The sequence below is a fragment of the Corvus kubaryi genome, unplaced genomic scaffold (genome assembly GCF_017639235.1).
Source record: "Corvus kubaryi isolate FWS band 111438036 unplaced genomic scaffold, C.kubaryi_AGA036_p1.0 37262, whole genome shotgun sequence".
Classification (NCBI taxonomy): Eukaryota; Metazoa; Chordata; class Aves; order Passeriformes; family Corvidae; genus Corvus; species Corvus kubaryi.
In genome coordinates this window covers 173,368-189,269 of record NW_024581078.1, presented here as the reverse complement: position 1 = coordinate 189,269, position 15,902 = coordinate 173,368, and the positions used below count along the sequence as shown (strand labels likewise).

General features: G+C 46.7%; 1 long non-coding RNA gene across 3 annotated transcripts; it reads right to left on the bottom strand.

Moving 5' to 3' along the window:
* On the bottom strand, positions 1-15,155 carry LOC121662780. 3 transcript variants are annotated; one of them, XR_006015407.1, is made up of 4 exons: positions 14,394-15,154; positions 8,337-8,450; positions 6,037-6,174; positions 1-4,970 (listed from the first exon to the last, which is right to left on the bottom strand). It is a non-coding gene; the product is annotated as an uncharacterized LOC121662780 (long non-coding RNA). The 3 variants fall into 3 exon arrangements; XR_006015408.1 differs by having other exon boundaries at positions 6,037-6,169; XR_006015406.1 differs by having other exon boundaries at positions 6,037-8,450; positions 14,394-15,155.
* Positions 15,156-15,902: the final 747 nt, after the last annotated feature.

Below are 15,902 nucleotides of genomic sequence, written 5' to 3'. Positions count from 1 at the left end.
TGCATCCTAGCTGTGGGCATTTATTTCAGGTGATACTGTGAAGGACAGAAACAAGATAGCAAAAACATTGCATTCAACACAGGGTCTGCAGTAGTGAGAAAGCTCTCACAAATTAGGCAGAGCTCACCTGCAGGAATCATAGAATCACTGAATGGTTTGGGTTTGAAGAGACGTTAAAGATCATTCAGTTCCAACCACCTGCCATGGGCAGGAATGTCACTCACTAGACCAGGCTGCTCAGGGCCCCATCCAACCTGGCCTTGAGCACAGGCTTAGAAATAAGCCCAAGCAAAAGTAAGCCATAGTAATCACAGGTCTTTCAAAGCCTCTGTTTCATTTAATAGCTTTAATAGCTTTATAAAATCAGGAAAGTATTTATTATATCAATTTACAGATGGGAACATAAGGACTCTGAGAGGTAGTGCCTGGCACATTCAGATCCTGTGGCTGAGATCCACATGTGCTCTGTTGCTAATGGTGCAGCAAAGGGTGATCAGGTACATCTCAGGTTGAACATCTACACATTATAGCAACCACAGACAGGGGCCACTTGTGAAAATCTTGCCCAGTTAATTTTGTGAGGATCACATGGAAAATCAGTGACAGAGAAATAGAAAAACAAAGACTGCTGACCACACTGCTCCCCCAGCTCTTTTCCCCAGGAGACTGATTTCAGGTCAGGCTCTGTGGTACTCAGACATCAGGCTCTAGCCAGTCCCTTTTTTTCCGAAGGGTGTACCGGCAAACAGTTATCCAACTTTCAGAAAAGTCTTTACCTTTGATAACTCCATAACTGTTACTATCATGTTTGCCTCAAGATTTGTATTTGAATACTGGATTTGCCCCTCCCTGAATCCCATTGACTTAGGGCTTTCATTTGTTTATGTGTCTTCTTCTCCTCCTCTTGTTTTAATTAAGATGCATTTTACTAATTATCTGAAGAGAAACATGAGCACAGATTAAAAACTGAATTAAGTAAGAAGCTGGGGTATACAAGATTCAAGGGAAGGGCTGATGTGGCTATGCTCCTGCTCAGACATTGTGTTTTTCCAGTGACTTTCACTCAGGGAGTCAAATTTGTTGCTCAGGCATTAATTAACCCTCTTGCTTTCCCATGAAAAGCACCTACCGGTTCCCATGCTCCCCTGCACAGGAACTTGCCTGTGGAAACAGAGCATGACATGATTCCCTATTAAATGCATCAGATTCCCTATTTAGATCCATTAGGGAGGGTTTGGGCTCCATTCTGACCATCTGCCTGAAGACAGCAAGAGTGAAAGAACGACAGTATTTTGCTGATATACTGAAGGGTAAATCCTGTGCATCCTAGGAAACTGCTGGCCCTTCCCAGTGCTGGTGGGCAGGCGATGAATTTGCCTTTGGGATTTCCCTCCTTTGGGGAAATCAGAGTGATTTTGTCAAGATCTGTCCCCTCGTGAGCTCAATCCTGCTGTTCTAAAGTGGGAACACAGAAGAGCAGGGGCAAGTTTAAGTGACTCTAAACCCAAGCTCAGTGCTTCATATTCATCATCAAGATTCTGCAAATGGTAGTGAGAGCAAGGCTTATTTGTTGATGCCTGTTTGTAGGGGTTTATTTGTTTGAAAAGGCTAATCAGCCATCGGAATGCAGAGGCAACTGCTTAAATATAAAGGAAAAGGGAGAAATGTTCAAAGCTATTCAGATGAGGTGGCATGGTTTGAGTTTTGATGTCGGTGTGCAGCCAACTGACAAATGCTGAGCCACAGTCTGGTGTAAATCCAGATGAATTCCACTAGCATCAACAGACTTCCTTCCAATTTATTCTGATGTAACAGAGAGCATGATATTTCCATTCAGATTTACATTAGATTTGTTTCCTGTTTTCCGTAATTCAGTCAGTTCCCGTTGTGTACAAAAGCAGCCTGGGCCAGATCTTGATCTTATTTGCATTGGATGAAAACAGTTGTTTCAAATGAAGCTACACTGAATTTATAATTGCATAAATAAGAGGAGAATCTGATCTATTCCAAGAGAGAATTTCCCAGGGCATTGCTGTGTGAGAACACTCCTGCTGTGGTGATCAGGTACTTTGCCATTGGTTTCAATGGAGAAATTTCATCCAAATCCTGGACTGAAGCCCTGAGCTTGAGCCACGTTGCACATCGAAGGTCTAGAAGCCCCTCTTTCCTCCAGAAGATTAGCCAGCAAGCCAACACCTCCATGACCTGACACACAAACACCATGGCTGGCCTTAGGAAAGCATCAGGATGGAAAGAGCTCAGCCTTGCCTGGCAGAAATCCTCCTCCAAAGATAGATTGTCCCCGATACATTTCATTTATCACACATTGTTTATAACCAAAGTGCTCCATGTTGACTTTGCTTCCTACTGAGTTTCCTTCCTTGAGGCCCTTCTGACTCCCCTTGTTCCATTGTAATTGGAAATTTAGGAGCAGTACAGTTATCCCCTGGCAGATAAGGCTGCCTGTTTCAGCAGCCGCGCTACCAGTAATAAATTGGGTTATTAGTAATAACCAATAAGAGTGTTATTCCCAGCAACATGTGTAATCAAGTGGATTTACTCCTCCCCATTGAAGCTGCTTATTTCACTGCTAGCAGGAAAATAAGGCCATTTAAAGTCATTTATGGTAGTTGCAAAGGCTTTTCTGAGTAGATATACAAGTTATGTTGCCATAGCTTCTAGGAGGACTTTGAACTGAGCTCATCCATCTGGCTTCACCACCTCTCACACTTGTTCCTTGCTGTCCTCTGGAAGCCACGATTTCCATGAGATATGGATAGGCATTGTTCTCACTCTGGATCTCACAAGTAGTACACAAGTTCAGGTATCCCTTACAACACTGACCTCCTGATTGCCAGCTCTAACACTTTATGAACACGGATATTCCTAACACTCAGTCCTCAAAGATGAGAAGACATTCAGTCTCATTCTTTGTTACCCATGGCCTGGGGAAATGCAAAGCAGATCTGCAGTAAAAGCAGCTGTATCAACAAAATATCGCTTTACATCACTATGACTTGCCATTTGAAATGAAGACATACCTCTTCCATTTGACTTTTCAGGCTCCTGTGTGTTTAATTCCACAGTAAATTTAGATTCCTTTACAAATTTAAATATTTATCTTCATTTACAACATTTAGCACTAAACATGGGAAAACAGTGACAAGAACAACCGCAATGACACCAGTGACAGCATCACAATTACGAGGCCATCAGGATTAGGGGCACATTATGTGGTAGATTGAAATTTCAGCATCTCTATGCTTCTCTCTCATCACGTGATCTCAGCCCTGCGCAGAGACGGCAATTACCCCATGGGTTTGGCCTGTGGTATATAAAACAGAGCCTTGAAAAAACAAGACAATCATCAAATTTCCAGCGTAGGCGGAATCTGTCTGTTAGGTTTGCACACACACATTATCAGGGCCGCCAGTGCCTAAAGGCAGCCTTACATCGAGCTTGTGCCTATAAAACACAAAGGCACAACAGGCTCTCTCCTCCTGATCCTTCACAGAGCAGGGAGCAGAGTTGAAGCTATCATGCCATAACAAAGGCTGACATGACTACTTATTTGGGATTTTGTTCCCCACTGTTTTTATTCCACCGTGTGATTTGCATTACAACTGGATCCTAATTGTCCATTTTAGCAGGCAAAGAGCAATCTGGTACAGATCATAATAAGTGAGGTAAAGCAGCAGTGTCACAAAATAGGTACTACCAGGCAAAGGCAGCCTTCCTGTCTCCCAGGGCTTTGACACCGGCTGATTAAGCAACAGAGCAGCACTGCCTGGAATTAACAGGAGTCCAAAAAACCCAGGACAGTGGAATTCTGCTTAAACAAAGCAAAAGTGCCAGAAACCCTTTCACTGGTGCTTCCTGACAGCCCTGAATGTCTGAGGCAGTGCCTGACAGCACCATTGAGCTGAGATGGTGCTACTGTCCTTGAAGAAGGGACACTTGGAAGTGACACACTCAGGGCCCTGTGAGGGAGAAAGGAGCCCCTGCCAGGCTCTGCTGGTCCCACTGGAAGCCCTGGGAGGTGACAAGACCCAAATGGCCCCAGCAGCGTGTCTGACATAGCATGGCAGATGGGCACAGAGCCCCAGAAAGAAGCGTGTGGCCCTGAAAAGCAAGGCCTGGAGCTGAAAATCTTCAAGGAGAGCACTTCCAGGAGGAAATGCCACATAGGCTAAGAGGGGATAATGTGACACAGCTGCCCTGTGCCAGCGGGCCCTGCAAGGAAATGAGGTGCAGCTGCCATGGGCTGGAGAGTGTTTGCAAGTGCTTCTGGAGGAGGGAAATCCATAATGAAACAGCCTCAAAGGAGATGTGACATGGCCTGCTTGAGACCTCAGGAGCTCAGCCACTGTGTTGAATTCTCCCGGATATGGAAAAACCTTGGTATTCCCAGAGCTGCTAGTGCAGACTCATTGATTAGTAGGCAGGGCAGGAAATTAAACGAGGCAGGTGAATTAAAGCCAGACTTCACAAGCTGCATCTGTTCCTCCATTCCCTCTGGATACAACACTGGTGTAACTTTAAAAAGTAAATTTAGTGCTGAGGAAAGCTGCCAGGCTGATGACCCTGTAAACTGAAACATTTGATGCATGCGTGTCTCAGGTACAGGAGAAGCACAGAAGAGCCACTGGAATGTACCCCAGCCTGAGCTGCCTGACTAGAACACAGCAGCTGGTGGAGATGACCTGCCCAGGCTTGTCTTCTGCTCGTGAAACTCAAGAGAAGGAGCTACTGGAAAGGCCTGGCTGCAGCTCCAAGGTGGAGGTAAACAGCAGTGCTTTGGATAATCCCGTCTGCGATGCTCCGTCAATAGCAGGATCCCAAAGGTAACAGTCCCAACAAGAAGCAGCCCCATCCACAGAGCAGCATTGTGGAGTTGCAAACTTCTCCATCTTGCAATACACTCAGGACCTAATACACCTTCCAATGCTGGTCCTTGCTCTTGTCCACACCTGTGTTTACAGAGAACAAGGGAAACATCCATTTCACAGTAGTTCTTACTGTCAGCATCTTTTCTGGCATCCAGGCAACTCCCCACACCACCATAGTTAATTTAGTCTTTCCAGATATCCCCCTGGGCCACAAAAAGCCTGCCAGAGCTGACCAGAGCTGCCAGCTACAGGCAGGAGGTTTTAGAGTAGATACTGGACCTAATCCAGCTCAGGTCAGTTTGCCTTTTGCAGAAAGGCAAAACCCTGAAGAGCCTGGATGGTTTTGAAGGACCTAGAAAAGCAAGGAGAGACAGGACATCTCAAATAAAAGACTTATTTTTCCACCAAGGCATGTCCAGAAGGGGATTCGGAGCATCCCTCTGCCCATTTGGTGATCTGACCTTCTTGGCCAGACTCAGGTAAACCCCAAATGTCTAAATTACACTATAAAAAGTGGCTTCCACCTGTTCTGAGAGCAGCTGAGTGGTGTGATCCCACCATTTAGCAAGCACTAAGGATACCTTAACTAGGAGCAATAGGCAGTGCGGGGAGGACGAGTAGAAGAGGCAGTGTAAAACAAGTGAGTAAAAGAGGTTATCCCTCTGTCTTCCCAGTACTGGACTGGAAATGGTAGGGAACAGCTGGAGCTGTGTCAGGGGGGTTTAGATTGGATGTTGGGGAAAGGTTCTTCCCCCAGAGGATGGCGGGGCACTGAACAGGCTCTCCAGGGAATGGTCATGGCCCCAAGGCTGCCAGAGATCCGGGAGCATTTGGACAATGCTCTCAGGGATGCACAGGCTGGGATTGTTGGGGTGTCTGTGCAGGGCCAGGAGCTGAACTGAAGGAGTCCCTTCCAACTCAGGGTATTCCATGATTCTCTCATCACTAGAGAGTTGCACAGTTCTATTAGCAAAGCATTAAACAAATCTCTTGCAGGAAACAACAATATAATAAACAAGCAAACAAAGAAAAAAACCAGACAGCTCTTGTTCCTCAGAGCACAGCCCCTGTTCTCAAGTGTCTTGCATTGGATTGTGGCATAGAGGAAAAAAGCAGAAATATCTCAAATAGATCCAGTTAGTTTTACCTCTTTAATGCTGGTCCTGTGGCTCTTTCTAGGTGGTTTGTGGGTTTTATCCTACTTTTTCCCATGTGATAAGATGCATCATTTGAAGGACAGCAACCAAACCAGCTCTTCCTGCTCTGAAGAGAGGCAGCAACTGCGCTTAGAATAAAAGATTGTCAGCCAGATTTGACATGTCAATCAAAGCCTATCTCTGAAAAAAACATTAGTCCAGGCAGCTCCCCGCACCATCATGGTTAATTTAGTCTTTCCAGATATCCCCCTGAGCCACAAAAAGCCTTCCAGAGTTGACCAGAGCTCCAAGCTACAGGCAGGAGGTGTTAGAGTAGATACTGGACCTAATTCAGCTCAGGTCAGTTTGCCTTTTGCAGAGCAAAAGACTGTGATTATCAAGTCCAGGGAAGCAAATCCTGTCTCCCAGGCTCTGTGAAGCAAACCGTACCTTTTACTAGACAAGGGCCATAGATTTAGGACTCTGTTGCTCAGTGTGTCCCATCTCCAGTGGCACACATCCACTTTAATATTATTATTATCATTTTAATTATTATTTATGACTACACCCAAGGCTGTGTGAGGCACTTTCCAAGCACTCAGGAAAGTACTGGCTCTGGTCCAAGAAATTCATTATTTCAGGATAGACAGACACGCAGAGGCGCCGCACGGTCAAGTGGCAGAACTGCTGACCCAACAGCACCAGCTCTCCACAAGCACCTGCCTTGTTGGTTGACCTTGGAAAAGTCACATTCCTTCTTCCCACACTTAGTCCCATCCCACTCTTTGTCCATCCCAGTTGCTTGGACTGAAAGATGTTCAGCTGTGACTATGTTCACATTTTTATCTTGGAATCTCTTTCTGTGCAAAGTCCAAGTATGTAGTTGGGGGAATATTTTTGTTCTTTGGGAAAAAGAAAACGAAAAATTCTATTTTCCATGACATTTTGTCAAATGCTTGTGTTGGAAAAAAAGAATCAACTGTTTTCTCATGGCCAAAAAACCAGAAAATGCAGACTTGGGGTGTTTGGTAAGACAGTTGCCAGTCATTGGAATTTTCTGGGGAAAGTACCGTAGAGATTAGTGAAACATCCATTTTTTCTCTTGAAAAGAAGTTTGAACCTAAAAATCAAGTTGTTCTGTGAGTAAGGAACTGGTGAAACCCGTTCCTTCTCTGATTTGTGTATTACAACTGCTTTTTATTTCTTCCTTTCTTGGTGCTCCCAGCTTACTGCATTATCCTCAGGGCACCTGATGCCCTCCAGACCTTCCCAGCAAAATCCTTGGCTGTTACAGCAGCTTCTTGCGTCACAGGGAAGGGGTAGCAAGTGCAGGGCCTGGCTTGAAGCTGGGCAGGAACTGATTGACCAGTCATATCTAAATGCCAGCTGGTCACCTGGCTGCTGCATTCCAAAAGAGACAGGGACAAAGAGGTGTAATTACCTTTCCTTCAGTAGGATATTAACTTAAACGTCTCTCTTCTATCGAGCTGCTGTTTGTTCATGAAACTTGCAGGGATATTGGGTCTGTGACACCTCTCTCTTTCCATCAAATTGGGTTGAATCAGGTCAGCTGGTTCAGAAGTTATTGGAGCAGGGCAAAGTGGGGGACCAGCCCAGATGGAAGAAGAACACAAGGAGGCTCATTGCCTTATAAACCCTGGCTCAAAAATGAGGCAGTTTTGGTGTAACTATGGGTCCCTGAGATCAGGTGAGGTGGTTGCTGTCACAGAGACCAACCAGTCCCTGTCTTTCGGATATACAGAAGCTGCCAAGCTCCAGGACTGTCTCTAGTGCACTTATCACTTAATTTGCTGTACAGAGCCTGTAACCTGGAAATGGGGCTCCACTGTATAGAAAGTGTTCTGGAGCCCAGACAGTCCCTAACCTGAGTCATTTACAGCTGGATGGACAGGGTGAAAGGGAAAAATAACTGTCTTGCACTTATGTGTAGGAAAACAAAAGCCAAGACCAGCAACATACTGCAGAATCCTGAAAACGAGTCAGAAGGAGGCTCAGATGTCCCATGTCCCCATCTAGGGCCCTAAGCAAAGTCCACCTCAGCTCCTTCTCGCTCCATCGCTCCATCGCCCAGGCAGAAATCCCCTGTCCTGGTGTTTCACTGGTTCATTACTCCCAGGAGCTGAGTCAGTCTTACCACGCTCCTCCATTGGCAGCTGGGACCACATGGCATGCTGAAGAGGAAACACTATTCGTTGTTTTGTTTGGCTTAATTATTCATGGGCACCATGCTGAAAACACTTGGAGTTGCTTTCTGAACAGTCCTTGAGCTGGCGTGCAGGGAGGGACTTACCAACACCGGTGGCCAGGCTGCCTTTCCATGGGCAAGCTCTCTTCCATCTGCTTCCCTTCAGCCCTTGTCACACTCCGCATCTCTCATGGCTTTGGCTGTGCTCTTTGACATTATCTGAATAAGAAAGAGGCAAATACTTGGAGCACTATAGAGATGCAATCAAAAATGGCATTTGACCAAGCAGGCACTGACCCTGACATGTGGAGAATGCAAACCTCATCCTCTGACTGGTTTTGTTCTTTGGTCACACTGTACAACTCAGGATAAGGCACTTGCAGGGTTTCAAACCTGTTTATCCTTCCACAGAAGATGCCTTCATCCTCCTTCAGATAATCCACAACTGTCTGGAAGCCTTTTTCTCATAAGCAAGGCTCTTCCTCTTTAGTGCCTGCTCCTGGAAATCCATTTTTCATCTTAGAACAAGGACAGCCTGTAGCTTTAGGAGCACTTTGAGACTGTTTGCAGTAAGAGAGAGCTTGAATTGCTCTCAACACATTCACCCACAGGCATCAGCACTACATGGTGGCTTTCTGGGGTTGTGGGTCCATCAACATTTTCTGACAGGGGTACAGACCCTCCATAGAAGGCCTAAACTTAGCAAAAGTAGAATTATTTTCTAAGTTACTCTTCTGAAAACCCTTAGGAATCACCCAGGGCTACCCCCTGGGGTCTCCAGAACAGTGCCTAAAGCTCTGCCAAGTTTGTAGGGGTACCTCTTCAGGGCTGGAATTTGCTTGGAGAGCTCATCATCCCACCTTGGACTGCAACTAAGGTTCTCATGGCCCACAGCAGCTCTACCAGGCAGCCACCCTATCCAGGTGAGTCAGTAAGAGCAGGGCTGAGTCTTTTGAGTCCTGTGAATTGCTGTTTGCAATTATGTTTGCAATTTATGACAAGAAACTGAGCCTGTGCTGCAAATATTTCACCAGGTCTTAGAGAATTTCAAAGTCTGTGGGGTGGGAGGTTTTGTTGTGTTCTACGAAAGGATCAGTCTAGTGAGGCTGATATCAGTCACGGATTGGGTTTTCTGTAAAACCCAGGACAGGATTCATATTTCAGCACTTCCGTCTTCACTTGAAATTTCAGTGGACTTTGATAGCCAAGGGTTTGCTGTGAGCCCCCCCTGCAGCACATCTGTCCCACAAAACACCATGACACAGGAGAGGGGATTTATCCCTCTCTGGGATAACTGGGCAAAATCTTCACCTGATATAAATCAGCACAACTACAGAGAAGTCCAAGAAGCTGGGCCATATCACACCAGAAAGAAACCTAGTTTAGGATGTACTTCCCATTCATTAATTCTTGCCTAGAGCCAAGACAGACCCCCGGGAGACATATTAGCTCCATTTCATCTACTGCAATCCCATGCAACTGCACAGGGAGGAATTCAGATCATATGGACCACGTTCTCTATTGATGCAACCCTGTGTTTTTGTTAAATGAGCTTCTTGGGCTGAGCAGTAAGTAAATGAGCTAAATACAGGTGTCACTGTTTGGCCTGTACACTGTGAGGTGTCAGCAGAGGTAACTGCACCAGTGCTTTCGGAACTTAAAAATCACTTAACTGAGTACACCAGCAGAGAGCTTGGCCCATGAGTAATACACATAAATACTACCTTCAGCCACTGAGATGTAGTCAGCCCCCCACCTGGCTGTTGCCTCAGTAACACATCTCTAGGAGGATATTTTTAAGCCAGTATTATTTATCCGGTAGGTGGAAGCGGGCCTGTTAAGGCCATACCAGGTCAGCATATGTCTAAGCATGTACTGAAGAACTTAATTAGTTCTCCCTGAGAAGAGAGACTCCCAGTGCTATTTAAAGGATCGTTATTCTACTGCGAGATGCCTTGGAGCCTGCTGCTAGGCCTCAGCTTAACAGGGCAAGGCTGTAGAAATTGGATGGGGGTGAAAAGTCTCCCCTCCATGCTGAGGAGTAATTGCTGAGCAACCCCAGGAGCGGGAGGGTCAGTGCAAAGAGCAGGCCTCACAAAACCACACTGAAACTCAGAGTAAAGAACTTATTTCAGGTCTGAGCTTTCAGGGTCAAAATGTGTAGATCCCATTACTTTTTTCTGGTTTCTAGAGGTCCAACATCACCTTCTGTGCTTCCCAGGCAGCTCTGGGGACAGTGAGCAGGGGTGATAGAATAGTGATGTAAGTGTAGAGAGAGCCACTGCTGAGTGTCTGTCATTGCTCCTTATGCCATCATGGAGTCAAACGTAGGCAGGAGTTTAGCATCAGCTAAACTGGACCTTGTGCAAGTGGCTCAGTCATAGTTTTCGTTTACGATTCCAAAAAATCAGACTGTAAACTGAATATCAGTAAGGGAATGCAACAGGCTCCCTGAGGATGGATGGGTTTGTTATTATGGCAGGAGGTAAAATAACCATTCTTGAGTGGATGGACCTTTGGAAAACTACACTGAACAGCCTCTGAAGAATAAAACAGGTTCCCAAGAAAGTCAAAGCTTCTATAAGGACTGGCACTCACAAGGGACATTGAGGCTGCATTGCAGGAGAGGGAGAAACCTGGACATGCTTATTTTGACCTAAGAGTGGCTACGATACCACATGGGACCTTGGTCTGCTCCTGGAGTTGTTCCTAGATGAGTTGTTATGGTAACTGAGCTAATGTCCTGAGATAGATGCTTTCGGGTGGCTCCAGGCCAGAAAATCAACACCGATAGATTCCAGATAATAGACTTCTGCTGAACTCAGTGCTGGCATCTACTTTATTTAACCTATTCACCAATGACTTCCTGAACTCCATTCTCCAGGCAAGGCATATATGATGACAAAAGCTGCCTGGCCTCAATGAACCTCAGCTTCCAAAAGGCTGAGGGGACCCATGCCCTGTGGCCAAGTCTGTGCCAGTAAATCAAATGTGCCTGGGACTTTCGCCTACATGGAGAGGACAGGTGGCACAGAATGGCCAACGTTTTCCTATTAAATCCTTACTCTCCAAACCTGTGTGGGCACATCCAGGCATCCCATAAGGAGCAGTCCCTGGCCCATGCTGGCTCCTGAAATGTGCCTGGACTGAGACAAAAATTACAGGGCAATACTCCAGCACTGTAACACAGAGAAGTCCAGGCACTGCTTGATTTATTAGCACAGACCTTGCCTGGGTGACTGCTGGAGGAGACTGTGCAGGAGAGGAACCAAGAGCAAAGGCTCTGTCAATGTGCTTGTACTTATACCACACACAGATCCAGCTGGAACTGCACATCCCTAGGAACGGGCAGTGACAGGCAAACTGGGCATGTCTGGGTATCGCTCTGGATCACCCAGTGACATCCTCTGTTTGAAACAGCCCATGGGTTAAGTAGTGGATTCACCAGTTCAAGGCAATATTCCTCTATCTCCCACTGAACATCAAAACGCGGCCAAGAAACGTCAGCGAGGAGCAGCTAACTCCATATGCCCACGATCCAGCACTGCTGCTCACTGCCCCACGGGTGGCCTTGTTGATCAGTGCTCCACAGCACGCAGCCAGCAAAGAGCTTCCGGGCAGCTCGCTGTGGCAGTCAAAATACGGCAAGAGTGGTGCCAGTTTCAGGAACTCCCACATCACCGCCAGACCAGCTGAGCAGCTCCCTGGCTCTGGGGCCCTGCGCCGCCTCCAGAGCGAGCCAAACGGGTTCTGCCGTGGCGTGGCCCACAGTGCCAGGACTGATCATGCCTTGGGCGTTTGGGACAGCCTATTGCATGCCCGTGGATGCTTTTGCATCTGTGCTGGGTGGCTGTTCTGCTCATGCCAAGACCCACTGGTGGGTGGTCTCCTGCTGGGCAGTAGTGGCCTGAACACCACATGCTGGCCCACGGCCACTGAGCTGGGGCATTTCTCTGTTTCATTTCCATTTCAACTCTTGCTTTGCTTGTTTTACCCACTGGTAAACAATGTTATTGTAATATGTCACTCTCTAGGGCAGAAACTGTTTTTCAGCGAGTTCTTTGCTCAGCCTCTACTGCAACAGGATTGCAATTTCAGTCAGCACAGCACTAATGTGATTAACAGGCTCTGCACAAAGGGGAATTGCATCCTAGGTGGGTGTGATATTCACAGTTCTGGCCAGCCCATGTGCTTTCCCAGGGAGAGAGGTCATGTTGACTGATTTCCAAAATGGCTTGCTCGAACTTTTAAACATTAACATCTAAATAAATTTTCAGCATTAGCTGGTATGCTGATCCCTTTCCTGCCAAGCTGCCGCCTTAAGTGAATTTTTATGACTAAGTTACAAACCCCAGAAAATACCAGCAAGAAGTGGAAATGCTGACTTGGCCTTTGCTAAATGCCAATTATCTACAAAGGCATTAAGCGGGGAGGGGAGGATGAAAAATAGGGTCATTTTCATGTTTTCTCTGGTTCAAAGCAAACTGTACCGTGAGCCCATTGTAGGAACACACAGCATGCAGAGTAACCATTAATATTTATAGGCACAACACGGAGCTGCAGACCTTGGCAATCACAGCAACTCCACTTCTGGAGCTAATATTGCTCTCTTTGGCTGGTACCTCAGTACAAAAGAGTAAGTAGGAGACACCAAGATTTTCAGGGAGAACTGAAGAAGTAGATGCTTGCCTTTGATCGGGAGGGTCCATACTTCACTGAGTTGGTGAAACATTAAAACCAACTCTTAAATCCTCAGGACTGCTGTCCAAATGCAGCACTGTTTTCTCTACCCCCTCTGCTCCTGTGGCCCCTAGACAGTCCCAACACTGCATGGGCTGCTATTGTTATAGTCCCCGTGGTTATTCACTGTTGCCCAGCTGATACAAACCAGTGTATTTCCAAAGACACTGTTGGTGCAATATGGATTTGTAATACCTAAAGATCTACTTGAGTAATCTCAATACTCAAATTGGTACTGTAATCTCAGTTACAATACAGCCTTCTCCCACTCTGTATTTCCCAAGTCCCAGTGGCAGTGAGAGACAGGCATCTAAAATCCTCTAAAACCTCTCTGTGCTGAAGACCAGGCAAGGTGCTGAGTCACAACCTGCCCTCAGCCCAGGACTGTCCCACGCAGGGCGGTGACTGCCTAGCCACACACGAGCACATCTCAGAAATATCTAAGGGAACTCTCCTACCATAGCTCAGTCACTCCATGAGCCGTTAGAGAAATGTGTTGCCAATATCTGGGCATTTACATGCCACAGAAAACCCTCTGGGAGTGGCTGAGGTTGGCACAATAATCCTTTCTGTCAAAAAAATCAAGGAGATGTGACTTCAGGTAGAGACAGGACACTCCCCACACTGCACCCAGCCCTGGCAAAAGCAATAGGAGATTGGCCAAAGGTGCTTGTTTAGGAACCAGAAAGGTTTCCAGGAAATCCAAGGAAAAATGTATTAGAAATCCCATTCCCTTTTGGATGTACTCACAAAAATTGAACTGTGACTTTGAGCAAGAGGCTCTAGATTTTCAAAAATGGCCAGTGAGTTCAGCTGGGCCCTCTGAACTCACCCGCCCACCAGGGCAGGATCTCCTGGTGAGTTTTGCATTGCTGCAGTTACACCTTGCTTTTGCAGCATGTGGGAAGGTGCACAGCACACTATGGAAACCAGGCATCTACCAAACAAGCATCAGTATGTGCACTCCATCAACTCAGACCCTCCAAATCCTTTTTTACTCTCAAAAACTCAGACTGTAAAAATTAGGAAAATAAACACTGGAAACAACAACAAATAGAAGTGCTTCTGCCATTAAAAACAAGGTGAAAAGGAGGAGCTGAGCCAAGTTAATCAGAGAACTGAAATGAGATGTTGGAGAAAGGGGACGTGGGTGACTTGGGGTTTGCAGTTAGTTGAGTGATGTGAAATCTCTTGTGTCTGGCTGAGCTCTGAAAGGAAATGCTTTATTAAATCTTCTTTGTGTGAGATTTCAAGCTGCCTCTGGACTGGAAAATAGGACCATTCCAGTATGTGGGATATAATCAGGAACTGAAGTCTTTAGTGCAGGTTTTTCTGCAGAGGAAACGCTGATCAGCATAGACACAAACTCAGAGGGCTCAGGATTTAGGAAGATGAATTAGACACAACGTACCCGCGACATACCTCCTCTACCCAGTATCCCCAAAATGCTTCACAGAATGAATCATGCTGGCAGTAACAACCAGGCATTAGGAAAGACAGTGCAGGTGGGCATAAATTCACCACACTGAATCGAAACTGTTCTGTGGGCCAGTGAGTCCCAGGTCCATTATCTCAGTTTTCATCCCCACTGGAACATAGTGCTTGCCGTGATTGATCTCCCATGCACTGGCTGTCCCGGGAGTCTCTAGTCTCACTGCACTTTCTGCTGTGATTCAGACACATTTTGGGCAGCTGCAACCTCTTGCCATCCCTGTCCAGCTCTCCTCGTGCTTTGCAGTAAGCTGGCGGCTCACAGCTCTTCTTTGTCACAGTAAGACTGTGCCACCCCCAAAAACCTGCAGGAAGTATTTCCTACAAAGGAGTGGGGAGACACAGGCATGACAGAATAGGACAAGTGAGAGGTTCCCAGAACACTCTCCTATGTCGCACAATCTTCCCTGCCCTTTTTCTTGTCATGTCCTCCCTCTGTGTGTGGCCACATATCCAGGAAAACGAGACCTGACCAGAGACAGGACAGGCAGCAGCAGCCAGATTTCCTCCTCTGACCTGCTTATTTCACAGCACAGCATGTCTGGATATGAAGAGCCTGGAATCTCAATCCTGCTGGAAATGGCAGGATTTGAGTTCCTGGTCTGCATTCTTCAAACCCCAACAAGAAAGTGTCCCAAGGGGCTGAGACACACAGAGCGCTCCCCTTCCTTTGCACTGCCTCCATGGCAGATGAGCTCCTTGCCTACCTTTTATTGCTGACAAGAAGGAGGACAGAACCGTTCTGGATATTGGCTTCTTTGAGAGTCTCGTGCTCCTCGAGCTGCCTGGAGTTGTAATAAAATGTCTTCTTCCAGGAAGTGATGCCCTCCCGTACCAAGAGAGCCCGTAGGTCCATCACTGTGTCCCTGGGCCTGACCGTCAGGGGCATCATCAGGTCCTCGTCAGCCAGGTGCACCTTAATGTGGTACCTCTTCCATCGAGAAAGGCTCCTGCGCAGCGTGTCCATCCTCTCCAGCTCAGCAGGGCCAGTGTGGCAGAGCGGAGCATCCAGCTGGGAGATCAGCAAAGCAGGGATGTGGCTCTGAAGAGGCTGTCTGCTGCGAACAACTTAAAATGTCCGGCCAAACCTGTTTCTCCCAGTTGCCACGCTGCATGCTTCACATTCCAGGGAAGAGCTCACCTGGCTCCATGAGCCTGCTGGCTGGGAAACATCTCCATGAATCATTTCCACACACCCCTGAATCCCATAATAATTACAATGTCTTCATGAAGTGCTCTTCATTCCAATAGCTCGCAGAGGACTTTTAAAGCCGGATCTCCACAGACATTAGAAACATGAGTGCATGTGAGAAATGAATGGGTTTAGCAACCTCATGTCTCCTGCTCTAAAAAGCTGCCAGCTGGGGAGAAGATCAGTTAGCAAAGTAGACATTTAGCAACCTCACAGCTACTTAACATGGCTACTTTAATGAAGAAAAG